Source organism: Lactuca saligna, chromosome 8, assembly GCF_052625555.1.
Source record: "Lactuca saligna cultivar CGN05327 chromosome 8, ASM5262555v1, whole genome shotgun sequence".
Classification (NCBI taxonomy): Eukaryota; Viridiplantae; Streptophyta; class Magnoliopsida; order Asterales; family Asteraceae; genus Lactuca; species Lactuca saligna.
In genome coordinates this window covers 189,881,841-189,887,552 of record NC_136424.1, presented here as the reverse complement: position 1 = coordinate 189,887,552, position 5,712 = coordinate 189,881,841, and the positions used below count along the sequence as shown (strand labels likewise).

The 5,712-nt window shown below is 35.0% G+C and overlaps 2 pseudogenes; both read left to right on the top strand.

Annotated features, from left to right (window-relative positions):
- Positions 1–57: 57 nt before the first annotated feature.
- LOC145010392 (cytochrome P450 736A117 pseudogene) lies at positions 58–2,048 on the top strand (annotated as a pseudogene).
- A 15-nt stretch (positions 2,049–2,063) lies between these two features.
- On the top strand, positions 2,064–2,432 carry LOC145010391 (cytochrome P450 71A6 pseudogene; annotated as a pseudogene).
- The last annotated feature ends 3,280 nt before the right edge of the window (positions 2,433–5,712 follow it).

The window sequence follows — 5,712 nt, the reverse complement described above, 5'->3', positions numbered from 1 at the left end:
ATTAGTTCAATTACAAAAGTACCAAAACGACATACAACCAAAAGTTCATAGTGATAAATGGTAATGTTTAATGGACTGTATCTAATAAAATCATGCATGTCTCTTTAGGGAAAACAAAATATATAACATGTACACTTTTAAACTAAGCCACTAAATGTATAAAAATCAAGAATATTTAAAACTTTCAGCTTTTCAGCTGCTAAAAACCCATCAAAATTATTTAAAACTTTCAGGTTTTCACTCTAAAAACCCATCAAAATTGATGGTCATGAAGTAGCAAGAAAATGAAAATTGTACGTATTTTACAATTGGGGTTATATATTTATTGTTTTTAATTATAAAAATTTACCTAATGTTTTTTTGAAGTTTTATTTTATTTATATTTTTGATGCTTTATTCGAATATATTTTAAAAATATTTTTAAGGTTATGTTGAAATAAATTTTTAATGTTTTCTTCTAGTAGATTAACGCAAATTGACCGGATTGATATAAAAAGGGCACGAAGAGTGTGACTAGTATTATTGCATTTATGTGACATTAACTTTTCAACTAAAACAATTTTCATAATACACTTTCTAAAACTAATTTCCTATTTTCTATGAGGTTTCACACAAAACCAATATTCTTACAATTTTTCTTTATTTATTGTTTCTTTATCGTCATTCTCCCCTCGCACAATGATCACAAACAGGACTTAGTGTGGACAGTCGTATTGGGGTGGATCTTAAAAAACTTCGATTATAATTAGTCTCCTTAACATAAACTCTCACTTATTCAGAAACAAGGTGTGGAGTTTCTTGGAGAAGCTACCAATCTACAGTTTACCTTTGTATCTTGGTGCTACATTCGTACTGTTGAGGCTGTACAATTCTAAGTCATCGTCCACCAAGAAACTACCACCATCACCACCAAAGTTGCTGGTTATAGGAAACCTCCACCAGCTCGGTGCACTCGTCCACCAATCCTTTTTATCTCTTGCCCGAAGCTATGGTGATTCGCTCATGCTCCTCTACCTCGGCTCAGTCCCAAGCCTGGTGGTGTCGTCATCAGAAGCTGCTCGTGAGATCATGAAAACACATGATATCGCATTTGCTAGTAGGCCAAGCACAAGGATGTTCAGAACCATCTCCTACAACCTCAAGGAACTAACATTAGCTCCATATGGTGAATACTGGAGGCAAGCAAAGAGCATTTTGACTTTGCAGCTTCTAAGTAATAAAAAGGTTCAAACTTTTGATGGGTTGAGGGAGAAGGTAATTGCGGATTGTGTGCATAAAATCACCCAGTGTTTCTTATCTAACAAACCTGTAGACTTGAGCGACTTGTTTTGCTCGCTTTCAAACGATGTGACGTGTTTGGCTACGTTTGGGAGGACGTACAATGAAGGGGAGATTGGGAGGAAATTCAAGAAGATAATGCAAGAGTTCTTGGAGGTGTTGGGGAGCTTTTATTTGGAGGACTCTTTTCCTCTGCTTGCGGTGGTTGATCGTGTTAGAGGTCTTACTGCTAAAGTCGATAGGGTCGCATTAGAATTTGATGAGTTCCTACAAGGTGTAGTCGATGAGACAATGAAGAAAGTGATCAGTAATCCCACCGGAGTTGGTGAAAATGGCGTGGAAAGCTTCATTGAAGCTTTGCTTAAGATTCAGAAAGATGATAACATTGGCATCACCATCGATGGGGATGTGGTCAAAGCTCTCCTCTTGGTATGCATTTCCCATTATCTTAATATCAAAGTCTATAAATAAATAAAAAAAACAAGTGAATCATGGTTGTTACTAAAAGATTTTTGCACTGATTTTGTATGTAGGATGCGTATGTTGGTGGGACAGATACATCTTCATTGGTACTGGAATGGGTGATGACTGAGCTGCTGTTAAATCCGAATAACATGAAGAAAGTCCAGGATGAGGTAAGGAGTGTCCTTAATGGAAAGAAAGAGATAAGCGATGAAGATCTGGGAAAGATGAGGTATCTTAAAGCCGTGATAATGGAAACCACACGCCTCCATCCTCCACTTGCCCTTCTACCACCTAGAGTCGCATGATATGATGTCAACGTAATGGGGTACGATATTGCTGAAGGAACAAGAGTATACGTAAATGTTTATGAAATTATGAGGGATTCTAAAGTATGGGATCAAGCTGACACGTTTCTTCCAGAGAGGTTCGTGGAGTCATCTATTGATTTCGTAAGGCATAATTTCGAGTTACTTCCATTTGGTGCTGGAAGAAGGAGTTGCCCTGGAAGGGTTTTTGCCATGGCCATCATTGAGAAGGTGCTCGCTACTGTTCTCTGCAACTTTGATTGGTCGCTGCCACATGGTGTGAACCCAGAGGACGTTGATATGACTGAAAGATGTGGTGTGGCTAATCATAAAAAAGTTCCATTACTTGCACACGAAAAACCTATCCACATTGTTAATTGGTAAACTATGATTTTGATATGATAATATTAACAATGCATAAGTCTATACTAAACTCCTCATTGTACTTTGTTCTATGGAACATCATTCAAATTTCTTTTGGTATCAATAAAAAGGTATATTGGATCTTCAATATATATATTTTTAACATTTTCTTAAGTCTTTTCCTTATAGATAGTGAAAACGCTCGGTTTGCTCTCATGAAGAAATAAGGTTGTAGAATTTATAAAATTTTCGTAAGTCTTTTCCTTATAGATAGTGAAAACGCTCGGTTTGCACTCATGAAGAAATCGTATTCTTTAATATATAAATGGAAAATGACTTATAAGGCCAATAAAGTTTTCACACCCTTCAAAAAACACAATTATTTTTTGTCTCTTCACGAAAGCACAACAAACTTAACATTTTGTCTAAAAAAACTCAACTAACTTACACTTTCGTTCACTTCTAATTTAGGGTCAACCGACTAATGAAAGTCAACGAATGACATTACTGATAACGTATAATTAAATATCAGAAAATGATTTGGAAGACCAACAAAGTTTCAAAACCATTCAAAAAACCCCAATTATGTTTTGTTTCTTGAAAAAAACCAATCGAACTTATGCTTTTGTTCAATTCTCATTAGAAGCAACCAGATTCATTATGTATACAACAAGTTGGCAAATGACACGACATTATATTTAATGACATGGAATAAACATATTAGAATTACCCGTATATATATCGATTTAGTGTTTGGAGAAGAGAAAAATTAACGGTGTCTGTGTTCGATCTCTTGTAATAGCTACTTCTTATTCTTCCTCTCAATCGTTGATGTCCAAATCAAGATCTACAAAGAAGATATTTGATGATGAAAACCCTTGCGGATATATACGCCCTTCTTGGATTTAGACATCTAGAACGGAGGATAATTCAAAGAAAAATATTCAGAGCTTGTTCGAATAGATGCGTAAGTGTAATTGAAAGCTTTATAATGTCCATATTCTATCTATTTGTTTGGTTTTTTTCAAAAACAAAAACTTATTAAAATGGGCATGATAAAACTTTCAATTACACTTACCAATCTATTCGAACAAGCCCTAAACATTATCTCTCGATGATCCTCCATTCTAGATGTTCAAATCCGAGAAGGGCGTCTATATCCACAAAAGTTTGCATAGTCAAATATCTTCTTTGTAGATCTTAAGTTGGACATCAACGATTAAGAGGAAGAAGAAGTAGCTATTACAAGAGATCGAACACAGATGTTGTTTGTTTTTCTCTTCTCCAAGCCCTAAATTGATATATAAAGGGCAATTCTAATATGTTTATTCCATATCATTAAATATAATGTCATGTCATTTTCCAACTAGATGCATACCAAATGAACTCGGTTGCCTCTAGTGACAATTGAACAAAAGTGTAAGTTCGTTGGGTTTTTGTTCAACAAACAAAACATAATTGTAGTTTTTTGATTGGTTTTGAAACTCCGTTGGTCTTACAAGTCATTTTTTGATATTTAATTACACCTCATAAGCCACATCATTCTTTGACTTTCAGTAGCCGGTTGCCCGTAAATAAAAAGTGTAAGTTAGTTGGGTCTTTTTGGACAAAATGTTAAGTTCGTTTGGTTTTCTTGAACAGACAAAACATAATTGGGGTTTTTTGAACGGTTTGAAAACTTCGTTGTGGTTATAATTCATTTTCCTAATGTATATAAAAAGTAGACAAAATTACATAAATTGTCGTTGCGGTTTACTTAAAATAAGAAAGATGATAATTGTTTTTTATGAACATTTTAAAACTTGAATTAGTGACGCTTTTTTTGTTAATACTGTTACTTTTTCTCGGTTAGTGTAATACTAATTTTTTTTTTATTTTTTTATTTTTTTATTTTTTTATTATTTACTTAGTTTTTCTTCAGATAGGAGAGATTGAATTTGTAACTATGGTTAGAACTACATGGACCATTTATGTAATATTTATACTTTATGTTAATGAGTTTGTGGCTTTTCTACCCACATAGTTTTTAAAATGTCACTTTGACACCTTACCTTTTAACTTTATAAAATGTTATTTATATCATTCATTTTTCTAAATTTTTGTGTGTTTATTCTCCGTAGTCTATATAATTTGATTTTGCTAAATAACTTTTTTTCACTAACCTAAAAAATTATTTTTACATGTTTATTTTTGTAACAAGCCGACTTCCATGTATAAAATTTAAAGCTTATTAGTTACATTATTGGACCTACTCGATGAATTTGATGCCTCAAATCATCGTGTAGAAGCGGATCAGGCCGCGTGATTTTATGGTCTACTCGACGAGTAGGAGCTGAATGGGAAACCCCTAATTTTTAGGTTTTGCACACTCTTTAAAAAACTTAACCCGCATCCTTTGTCCTCCCTTATCACCTCATTACCCAGAAAAGGAAACCCTAGCCATTCTTTACTACTTCTTTGTGCTTGTGAGGCTAAGAGAGTGTTTTTGGTGCATTTGTTGAAGAAGTTCGAAGGTTGAAAAGCTTGGAACGGGAAGGAGATTTTAGATCCAACATCTACATCGTTTTGACATCTATTTGAAGATAACATGTTGTTACCTTGATCATTCTAGTGTTAGATCTCCTTATTCTTGGGTTTAAGTCCATTTTTTTTAGCATATTTGTGGATCATTTCGGGTATTAGGCATGTTCTGAAGTTTCAACTTTAGATCTGGACTCCTCTAAGTCCTTAAAGTTATAAAGTTATTGAATTTATCAAGCTTTGGCCCTTCTCTTTGGTTTAAACCTCTCGCATAGCTTGGTTTAGGCATTTAAAACCTTGCATGTACGAAAAGTTTGCAACTTTACACGGAAACCATGCCCTAAGAGGCTAGCTCTACAATTTGGAACTTTGGGGTAAATTATAAAGGTATGAGTGGGAAATGGACTGAAGGGACTAGATGAGTTTCATGGTCAACTCGACGATTCAGATGAAGATTGGCCATTGGTAGTTTCTGCATGGACTCGTCGAGTCAGTAAGACGACTCGACGAGTCAGTTAGGGTTTTTTCTGACATTTGGACACTGTATTTGCTCGACAAGTTGTTTGGAAACTCAGTGAGTAAACCAGGATTTCACGATTTCTCATATTCTACAAAAGATTAGCCCACATTACGAGTCTGGCATGCCTTGCCCGACCCTCAGCTCGTATCTGGAATGCTTAGGAGTCCTTAGTATGAGTCTGGCATGCCCTGCCCGACACTCAGCTCATATCAGGCATACTCTAGAGTTTGTTGGCTAACGCACGGAGCAGTACAACCTCAA